This window comes from Semicossyphus pulcher, unplaced genomic scaffold (genome assembly GCF_022749685.1).
Source record: "Semicossyphus pulcher isolate SPU_LCO1_2020_fin unplaced genomic scaffold, fSemPul1.0.p SCAF_13, whole genome shotgun sequence".
Lineage (NCBI taxonomy): Eukaryota > Metazoa > Chordata > Actinopteri > Labriformes > Labridae > Semicossyphus > Semicossyphus pulcher.
The window spans coordinates 307,501-320,000 of NW_027211637.1; positions in this window are offsets into that span (position 1 = coordinate 307,501).

Below are 12,500 nucleotides of genomic sequence, written 5' to 3' on the forward strand. Positions count from 1 at the left end.
GCTGAAGTTTGCACCAGGAGTTGTTCAGCATGCTACTATAATAACAGTAATACAGTATAATAAAGACTCATTCAGTGATGCACCTGTGTGAGTGTCCCTCTGACCTGTCCTCACCTCGGTCACACCATCAGTGACTGTAATGACAATAAAAAGATCTGCTGAGTGATTTTACGTGTTGGAAAAAGTTATAATGATCAGCTCGTGAACTAACATCTGTATACAAATATAAACGATCTCTCTCAGGCCGTCTCTGCACACAGAGCAGCGCTGCTCCTCTGCAGAGAGGATGAACAGACTGAAGGACAAGTTAAACCAAAGAAACAACTCGTCCTCGTGTTAAAGGGACAGTTTGGATTGTTCGTGCTTTTCAAAGGTTCTGTGGACAGTCAGTGTGTTACCTGTCAGCACATTTGCTGTTTGAAGAAGAACTGAGATTAAAAATAAGATTTTCTGTTTTCTTTTTTTTCTGACCCACACAGCTGATCTGATCAGAGCGCTGCATGCACAGGAAAACACAGTATACAGATAACAACACAGAGCCACAGCACGTTCTGTCTGACAGTCTGACAGCAGGCAAACACAGAATATATTAACAATAAAGTTGAACTATTTTTATAAAGTTGCTAACATACGTTACGCTCCAAACCCCGCCCACAGCGCTTCATAGCTTAGCCTCTGTACTCAGGCCTGCTTCAAGGTGTTACACCTGGGTGATACACTGATCAGAACCTCAAATGACCCGGACTGTCCCTTTAACAAGCAGGAGACGTCCTCTAAGAGTGATGTCATCATCTATAAGCAGCCAAGCTGTCCTCACCTTCATCTCTCTGAGTTCCTGCAGGCTGATTCTCACTCTGAGCACGCTCAAACACCCTCCTCCCCCTGTACCTCCTCTAAACGAAGCAGCTCTTATCGTAGCCCTGCATCCTCTGAGGCCTCAGCAGGTCCACAGAGGAGCTCTGGATATTTGCTCTGTGCTGAACAAAATCAGCTGCAGTGAGGTCAGAGAGGCAGCGGAGCTTAACGACAGAGAGGAGACACTTCCTGTGTGTGAGGAAGACGAGCACTCAGTGAGAGGAGTCAGAGGAGGAGGAAATCATTGTGTCTCGTGTAAAGACGTGTGCGAGCGATCAGAGATAAATTGAGTCAATGAAACAAAGTTATTTTAAATCAGCTGTTTGTCAAAGATCAAAAACACGATGATGAAACATTCAGACAGAACAGGAACACAAACAGATTAAACATACTGTAAGTGTGTAACACTGTAACTCTGTGTAACAATAACTCTGTGTAACGCTGTAACTCTTTGTAACAATAACTCTGTGTAACGCTGTAACTCTGTGTAACAATAACTCTGTGTAACACTGTAACTCTGTGTAACAATAACTCTGTGTAACGCTGTAACTCTTTGTAACAATAACTCTGTGTAACGCTGTAACTCTGTGTAACAATAACTCTGTGTAACACTGTAACTCTTTGTAACAATAACTCTGTGTAACACTGTAACTCTTTGTAACAATAACTCTGTGTAACGCTGTAACTCTTTGTAACAATAACTCTGTGTAACGCTGTAACTCTGTGTAACAATAACTCTGTGTAACACTGTAACTCTGTGTAACAATAACTCTGTGTAACGCTGTAACTCTTTGTAACAATAACTCTGTGTAACGCTGTAACTCTTTGTAACAATAACTCTGTGTAACGCTGTAACTCTTTGTAACAATAACTCTGTGTAACACTGTAACTCTGTGTAACAATAACTCTGTGTAACACTGTAACTCTGTGTAACGCTGTAACTCTTTGTAACAATAACTCTGTGTAACGCTGTGACTCTTTGTAACAATAACTCTGTGTAACACTGTAACTATCTAACACTGTAGGTGTGCCTGTGGCGGCCTCTCTCCATGGCCAGACTGCCAACTATAACTATAACATACGCCAACTATAACTATATAACTATATACCAACTATAACTATAACTTTATACCAACTATAACTAGTAATTATTATAATAATGATACACTAACTATAACTCTTTAATAACTATAACATTCACACAGTGGTGAAGTGATGACGTGCCATCCAAGGCAGCATCAACAGCTAACTCAGTCACACATTTGGGGTTCAGTGTCTTGCCGAGGATCAAACCACCGATCCTACTCTTGGAGGACAACACGCTGTATCACAGTCTATAGAGTCTGAGATATCAGCAGCTTTAGGACATGCTCACTAAGTCTCCTCCCCTGCCAGGTTATTAACACCTAATTATTTATTATTGAACATTTCTTATTAATGATTAGTATTAAATAATCATTATTTTTAAAGATTTCAGTTTCTCTTTGGCGCCTCTAATGGTGATAAACTGTAATTTTGGGAGGACACTTTAGTTTAACCAGACGTCCACGGTCGGCTCCGGTTGTAACTCTTGATTTTCCTGGCTTGTGTACACAGTGAGCGTGATCCTCTCAGAGATGCTCTCTGACAATGTTTCCACTCCAACAGAGGAGATCATCACTACACAGCCTGAGGCGCGCACACACATACACACACACACATACACACACACACAGACACACACACACACACACTGATGCAGCTGTGTGTGTAAAGCTCAGTATACAGATGGTGATCCTGCTCTCATACACTGTAGCACACTGTGATACAACATGAGGCTATTACCTAAAAACAAACACACACACACACACACACACACACACACACACAACCATCGGTGGAACACATCACACACATATTAACTGTTTATGTGGCTCAGAGAATAAAACTGTCACTTTGTGTTTCAGGTGTTTTATAACACCAGTCTCTCTCCCTCTCTCTCCCTCTCGCTCTGAGTGAACGGAGTGAGCATACAGAGTGAGTGATCGTGGGAGTGTTTGTGAGTGTTTTTCAAACTTGTTCTACTTTTCTGGGAAGCTGTACATTTTGTAAATAGTGTGTATTTTATGGGTTTTCTGTGTCGGTGTGTAGTTTGGGGGTTCGGGAGGGTGTTTCTGTGTGTTTTTGGCCGATGTTTGTTTCTGTGTCTCCTCTTACCACACCGGCGACAAAAGTCACAATCTCAAACATCCTGCCGTTCATCCGGGATGAAGTCATACAGAGAGAATTGTTGAGAAGACAGTGTCCCCAATCAGGAAATTGCCGACAGGCTGCAGGTCTCCGCTGCTGAGACACGTAGTCTCCCACAGACGGCAGGGCTCTTCAATAAAAAAGACCAGGAAATAAATCTGGTGTTCACTGTTAAAGTTGATGGGTTTTATTGTGTGGTTTTTGTTAATTCAGGGACTCTGAAACTGAAACTGAAATGTTTTGGCTGTGGAAGGGAGGGACATTCAGTTCAAGCCTGCCCAGAGAAAATGGCTGGTGAAAGGACAGGGAAAAAGGCTGAACCTGGGGCAAGTAAAGAGCAGAACTGGGGCTGGAGGAGCCCAGTCCGAGCCTGGGCCTGGGGCTGAAGGAGTCTAGTCCGTGCCTAGGGCTGAATGAGTCCAGTCTGCGCCTGGGCCAGAGGCTAGAGGAGTCCAGTCTGCGCCTGGGCCAGGGGCTGAAGGAGCCCAGTCCGAGGCTGGGGCTGAAGGAGCCCAGTCCAAGCCTGGGCCAGGGGCTGAAGGAGCCCAGTCCGAGGCTGGGGCTGAAAGAGTTCAGTCTGAGCCTGGGCCTGGGCCTGGGGCTTGATGGGGCCCAATCCGAGGCTGGGGCTGGAGGAGCCCAGTCTGAGCCTAGGCCTGGGGCTGGAGGAGCCCAGTCCAAGCCTGAGCCAGGGGCTGAAGGAGCCCAGTCCGAGGCTGGGGCTGGACGAGCTCAGTCCGAGCCTAGGCCTGGGGCTGGAGGAGCCCAGTCCGAGGCTGGGGCTGGAGGAGCCCAGTCCGAGCCTAGGCCTGGGGCTGGAGGAGCCCAGTCCGAGGCTGGGGCTGGAGGAGCCCAGTCCAAGCCTGGGCCAGGGGCTGAAGGAGCCCAGTCCGAGCCTAGGCCTGGGGCTGGAGGAGCCCAGTCCAAGCCTGGGCCAGGTGCTGAAGAAGCCCAGTCCGAGGCTGGGGCTGGACGAGCCCAGTCCGAGCCTAGGCCTGGGGCTGGGGGAGCCCAGTCCGAGGCTGGGGCTGAAGGAGATTAAAGTATTCATTCAGTTCAGCTTCAGACAAACGATAATGGACTTACACATTAAACGCTGCTTCTACATCTCAACACAGAAACATAAATAATCCATCTGAGAGACTGAGCTGTAGTATTTAAAGAGCACTTTAACATCAGCCTGCAGGACTGCATGTTCCACCTGTTACACACCTGGATCACAGTCTGATAATTATGTGTTTGATTGACAGGTTTAATGATCAGACAGGACAGTAATGGACAGGTACAGGTTGTAAAGTTTACTGTCCCATGCAGCAGCTGTGAGGAGTGATGATGCTCATGAGTCCATTCAGGTTCTGAATCCTGATGTCACATTACTGAGCACCAATCAGGACACATCTGACAGATGATGATGGTGATGATGTCATCAGTCTGATGACTGATGATGATGTCATCAGACTGATTTTGACTCGCTGTTTCTCTTTAATTATTGATAATAAAATCATTAAATGTTTCAGCTCTAAGTCTCTGCAGCTTCTGAATGTCACACACACACACACACACACACACACACACACACACACACACACACTGTAATTACAATATTACCATGAATGTACAAGCTGGCACTAATTACGAGGGTGTCTGTGTGTGTGTGTGTGGGGGGGGGGGGGGTCGCCCTTCTTCCTGTAATGACTCTGCTCCACAGCTTCTCTGAATAACAATGATGCTGAGTGAGGAGGAGGGAGAAGGTGAGGAGGAGGGTGAGGAGGAGGAGGAGCAGAATGGCGGCGACAGTAATAGTCTTGTTCGATCAGACGTCTGCCTCAGACTGTCAGGTAAAGCATAGACCTCAGGTCATGTGATCGACAAGACATCTGACACTGTCACAGTGTGAGCAGAGGTTCATCTTAGTCACAGAGACTCAAAGTGTTTCATGTTAAAGTTTGTCTGACCTCTCAGCAGACACAGCGTGCTAACGTTAGCTTAGCATGATCCTTCATGATGTAACGTGAGCTGAACCCTCCTCAGACGTCTCCTCTCTGAGACACTCTGACCTGCTGATACAAACAAAACACTGAGGCAGCTTCAGGTTAACATCTGAGCGTGTGTGTGTGTGTGTGTGTGTGTGTGTGTGTGTGTGTCTCATGTTTATAAGGATTCAATCTGAGCCGGGCCAACTGCACTAAATACATGAAATCATTTAGAATCAGCTGTTCTCAATGTGGCTTCACTTTATACACACACACACACACACCAACACACGCACACACACACACACACACACACACACACACACATACACACACACACACGCACACACACACACCAACACACACACACACACACCAACACACACACTAACACACACACACACACACACGCACACACACACACCAACACACACACACACACACCAACACACACACTAACACACACACACACACACACACACACACACACACACACACACACACATACACACACACCAACACACACACACACACACCAACACACACACTAACACACACACACACACACACACACCCTGTGTTACAGTCTAATTGGAGCAGATGTCTGTTTAATTGATTGAGACAAATTACCTCAACATCGATCCTGAGAGGGGGGGGACCTGTGTGTGTGTGTGCGTGCGTGCGTGCGTGTGTGTGTGTGTGTGTGTGTGTGTGTGTGTGTGTGTGTGTGTGTGTGTGCGTGTAATCTGATTAGTGGTCTTCATTGATCAGATGAAACACGTAAAGCTCTGAAACAATCATCAGACGGACTCTATAGATTAATAATTATGACTCATTATGTTTCAATGTTTCTGCACTCATACATCACCTCTTCTGTGTGTGTGTGTGTGTGTGTGTGTGTGTGTGTGTGGTGTGTGTGTGTGTGTGTGTGTGTGTGTGTGTGCGTGTAATCTGATTAGTGGTCTTCATTGATCAGATGAAACACGTAAAGCTCTGAAACAATCATCAGACGGACTCTATAGATTAATAATTATGACTCATTATGTTTCAATGTTTCTGCACTCATACATCACCTCTTCTGTGTGTGTGTGTGTGTGTGTGTGTGTGTGTGGTGTGTGTGTGTGTGTGTGTGTGTGTGTGTGTGTGTGTGTGTGCGTGCGTGCGTGTGTGTGCTCATTTCATTAACCTGCAGTTCATGTTCACACTCACGTTTACACTGATGACTGAGTGAACTTGTGACATCATCAGCTCAGCACAGAGGCATCATGTTCATGTGATGTGAACACATGAGGACACACATCAGACGGACAGGTCGATACTGTGGCTGCTGAACGAACACACACACTGTGTGTGTAGAGGGAGGTGTGTGAACACGCCACAGGAGCGTCTGTTCATTCTGATCTTTCTCACACTGAATCAGATGTTTCTGGAGAGATACTTTTTAATCACCCAGTTCTTCTTCTTCTATAATATCTATATAACAAATAACACACACACACACACACACACACACACACACACTCTCAGACTGTGAGGTGAAAATAAGGAGAGACATGTTAAACCGTTAATGTGTGATTATTCAACAGGAACAATGTGAAACATTATCATCATCATATAATACAGTTTAATTTAACATATGTAATAAAATCATTATCATTATGATTAATTAAAATGATCATTGTTATTGTTCTATTATTATTAGTAATAATAACAATAATCATTCTTATTATTGTTATTATTCTTCATGTGTTTGCTGAACAGTGAAAGCAGCCTTTATTTTACAGACTGATCCACCTGGAACATCCACTGCAGGTATAAGCTGACCGTCGCTGCACCTTCACGATGAGATCATGATGATGTCACCATGCAGCTAATCTCTATTTACAGATTCTACATAGAAATGTAGAATGTTCTTACTAAACTCAAACAGATGTCTGCATGCTGACAGCTTACAATCTGCTCAAGATCAAAAATTCAACTTGACATAAATTCCCTGACGCTGTGTCGTGAAAGCTGTTTAGCACTAAGATTTCCCGACTTCCTCGAATGCATCAGAAATAATGGCTCTGGCATCTGTCCAACAAACTTCTCCTCTTGAGGACAGACCTGACAAAGCTTCATGTTGACTTGTTCCTAATCTGCATCCTGATGTTGTTAAACTGAAGAGCCGTTAATTAAAGTCAATCACAAGAAAATCTGTTTCTGTTTCTGTAACGATGCAGCACGTGGAAAAGGAAGTCGTTTATCGCTAAGCGCCGGCTACATGCCGCAGCACGTTCACCGCTGTGCGCAGAAGCTGTATCGTGCCTGCGTGCGTGTGCTTGGGTGTGTGTGCACGTGCAGGCGCGTACGTGTGCACGTGTGCTTGGGTGTGTGTGCTCATGCGCGCGCGTGTGTGTGTGTGCATGCGTGTGTGTAGATGTATGCCTCTGGTTTACAGCCCCCCCCACAGTGCAGCAGTCAGCATTGTTGCATATTTAATGTCCTGATGAGAGCTTCCACCTGCTGACACAGGCAAAGTGACAGAACAATACCCCCCCTTCCCCCCCCTCACCCTCCTCACCCCCCAACACAGCAGACCTGAACACCATCATCAATAACCCCCCCCCCCCCCGCCTCGGCTCTGCTCACACACTCACCACATCTCCCTCTGCTCCCATATCCCACCTCAGTCTGATCCTCACCCACCTGACCCTCCTATCACCCCCCCCCCCCCCCCCCCCCCCGCCCCTCTGAATCATCTACAATGACCTTTGACCTCATTTATAAATCCCCGAGGTGAGTCCTCACACTCACAGATTTCAGACCGTCTCACCGTCCTCGCTGTTTGTCGACTGCTGTTTGCCTGAAGTTTGCTACTTTAGCAAATGAATAACAGTCTGTGGCTAATTCATCAGCTGCTAATGAGCTCGTTAACCTCAGAGAGAGATTGTCTGTGTGACCGACCAGGGTTTATTTATCAGACTGAAGAAGCTCAGAGAGAGAGAGGACTCACTGTGAGCGAGTGAAGGACAGACACCAGGTGAGTTAGAGTCAGCGGTCTCTCTGACAGTCCTGACACCATGGACGGGCTGTTTGTACCAGGCTTTTATAACATGGGGCTCTATGGGCCCCCCCACCTGGGTTACACACCTGATGATGGCCACCTTCCTGCACTGACTCTGTCCTAAATAACACCTGAATAGGGACAGGTAAACTGTAACTGGGTCACATACAGTATTTATATACAAAGTAGGGCAAAATACATCGCAGTGTACCTCCCCCAGATTACTCACCCTCTTCCTCATGTGTCCATACCCGTGTTACATATTTATATTCAATCAGAGGTCCACAGTGATCACACAGGGCTGATCTAACACAGCGTTCTGCTGGCAGTTCACACACACGCACACACACACAAACACACGCGCGCACACACACACACACACACACACACACACACACACACATCAGGTGAGTGTAGGACAGTTGTCATCACTCTGAAGGTTTTTCCTTCCTCATGTGAGAAAAGATAAACTTCCCCCAAAACAGACAGGAAACTCACAAAGTCTATGAGACTTTAACATGAACTCTGATGCGTTTAAGGCCAGCGAGTCGAGCCCAGATGCAGACAGAAAGGCTGCTGTGAGGCGTCCTGCAGCCGCTCTCTGAGCTTCCTCTCAGACGACCACGGCGTCCATTAGACACCGTTTAATCACTGCACCACTTACTGGAAGCTAAAGTCTGTGTGTGTGTGTGTGTGTGTGTGTGTGTGTGTGTGTGTGTTAGCAGATTTACACAGTCAAATGACAGATGAATGCCTTTGAAAGAGTATTCTACAGAAAGCAGGAGGTCCTCTGTGCTTGTGAGCTCAGAGAGTGAAACAGGATCCAGATCCATCACAGGAAGCACAATCTGCTGACCGGAGCTGCGGCTGCGTCTCTCTGCAGCAGCACGCTGACCGCAGCTCACGGGCCTCATCAGGGCCACACACTAACAGGGGCATGTAGGACATATTTATCATGTGTAGAGTAGAAAGCATCCTCCTCAGGCAGCTTCCTGCGACACATTCACTTTAAACTTTGTGTCTGACTGTTTGACTCGTGTCTGACGTGTCGCTGAAACGTTCCCGGCCTGCGATACATACTTCTTTACATTCCATAGTTGCTCTTGTTCATATGGGCATATAAAGAAGTATGTCCCCCAAGCAGGACACTGTCCATGGTGGTGCAACGCCCCCTCCCCACCCCACCCCCTCATCCCTAACCCTGACCTCCTCCTCCTCTTCCTCCCTGACACACATCCAGCGAAGAGGAATAATGTTGAATCGGGATCCGAACAGACCACTGGATGTACATAACTCCCCTCTCATGTAGGACACACACACACTCAATATACAATTATACATTTATATAAATCCACAGCGAGTCCTCGTGTCACACCATCAACCAGAAAAATTTCAACATCTCAAACTGGATTTGAATAAATGACATCACAGAGGAGAGGTCACATGATGGCTGATTTACACTGACACGCAAAGACAACAGATGGCTCTATACACACAGTTCTCTGTGTTCATGTTCAAACTGCATCTGTCCTCCCGAGTGCTCCTCTCCACTCACACCGTCCATCCTTTAAACTGTAAGACTCACAACACTCACCAATTTACTCTCTGTACTGGGGGTTTCACGGCTTCGGATTTTTTCAAGTCGACGTTTCTATTGTAACGTCGACGCGTCATTGATGACATCATCACATAAACACATGAAAAAAACACAGAGGGTCCTATTTAGACGGCGGAAGGCGCGCAGTCTAAAGCACATGGCGAAGAGGTCGCCTTACATCCCTGGATTATTCATCAGTGTGTTTTCAGCATAACATTAATCAACCAATCAGAGTGTCAGCTGTCATTCCCTTTAAGAGCACTCTGTACACACACTCACTCTGTACACACACTCACTCTGTACACACACTCTACACTCACTCTGTACACTCACTCTGTACACACACTCTGTACACACACTCTGTACACACACTCACTCTGTACACACACTCTGTACACACACTCACTCTGTACACTCACTCTGTACACACACTCACTATGTACACACACTCTACACTCACTCTGTACACTCACTCTATACACTCACTCTGTACACACACTCACTCTGTACACACACTCTGTACACTCACTCTGTACACACACACACTCTGTACACACACTCTGTACACACACTCACTCTGTACACACACTCTGTACACACACTCTGTACACACACTCACTCTGTACACACACTCTGTATACACACACACTCTGCACACACACTCACTCTGTACACACACACACTCTGTACACACACTCTGTATACACACACACACTCTGTACACACACTCTGTATACACACTCACTCTGTACACACACTCACTCTGTACACACACTCTGTATACACACACACTCTGTACACACACTCACTCTGTTCACACACTCTGTACACACACTCTGTATACACACACACTCTGTACACACACTCACTCTGTACACACACACACTCTGTACACACACTCTGTATACACACTCACTCTGTTCACTCACTCACTCTGTACACACACTCTGTATACACACTCACTCTGTACACACACTCACTCTGTACACACACACACTCTGTACACACACTCTGTATACACACTCACTCTGTACACTCACTCACTCTGTACACACACTCTGTATACACACTCACTCTGTATACACACTCACTCTGTATACTCACTCTGTATACACACTCTGTATACACACTCTGTATACACACTCACTCTGTACACGCACTCTGTACACACACTCACTCTGTACACACACTCTGTACACACACTCTGTACACTCACTCTGTATACACACTCTGCACACTCACTCTGTACACACTCACTCTGTACACACACTCTGTACACACACTAACTCTGTACACGCACTCTGTACACACACACACTCTGTACACACACTCACTCTGTACACACACACACTCTGTACACACACTCACTCTGTACACACTCACTCTGTACACTCACTCTGTACACACTCACTCTGTACACACACTCTGTACACACACTCACTCTGTACACACACACACTCTGTACACACACACACTCTGTACACGCACTCTGTACACACACTCACTCTGTACACACACACACTCTGTACACACACTCACTCTGTACACACTCACTCTGTACACTCACTCTGTACACACTCACTCTGTACACACACTCTGTACACACACTCACTCTGTACACACACTCACTCTGTACACACACTCTGTACACACACTCACTCTGTACACACACTCACTCTGTACACACACTCTGTACACACACTCACTCTGTACACACACTCACTCTGTACACTCACTCTGTACACACACACACTCTGTACACACACTCACTCTGTACACGCACTCTGTACACACACTCACTCTGTACACACACACACTCTGTACACACACTCACTCTGTACACACTCACTCTGTACACTCACTCTGTACACACTCACTCTGTACACGCACTCTGTACACACACACACTCTGTACACACACACACTCTGTACACGCACTCTGTACACACACTCACTCTGTACACACACACACTCTGTACACACACTCACTCTGTACACACTCACTCTGTACACTCACTCTGTACACACTCACTCTGTACACACACTCTGTACACACACTCACTCTGTACACACACTCACTCTGTACACACACTCTGTACACACACTCACTCTGTACACACACTCTGTACACACACTCACTCTGTACACACACTCTGTACACACACTCACTCTGTACACACACTCTGTACACACACTCACTCTGTACACACACTCACTCTGTACACTCACTCTGTACACACACACACTCTGTACACACACTCACTCTGTACACACACTCACTCTGTACACTCACTCTGTACACACACACACTCTGTACACACACTCACTCTGTACACACACTCACTCTGTATACACACTCTGTGTAAACAAGCTGGCTGTCGACTTTATTTATATCTATTTATTCTTGTTCTGTATTTCATTGCACATATTTTATCTCTACGCAGCTCAGCGAGATGCTTCTCTGTTTCGTTGTTTTGCACAGTGACAATAAAAATAATCTTTCTGTCATCGTAAACCTGCGACACATCAGGAAACATTCAGCACATGTGTCTCTGTTAACATTCAAACCGCCTCTTTCTGACTGACACGTCTCACACACATCCAAACTGTACTTTAATATGACATCACAGGCCGAGGTGAAAACACGCTAATCACTAATTCACATGTTTGCACTCAGCTGTCATCGCCAGTTCATCCGTTCACTCTGTCATCATCTACATGGCCTCTTTTCTCCTGAAACAGCAGCTTAAACTCTGCAGCAGCTTCAGTACACACTGTTTCACCATGTGCTGCTCCCGTAC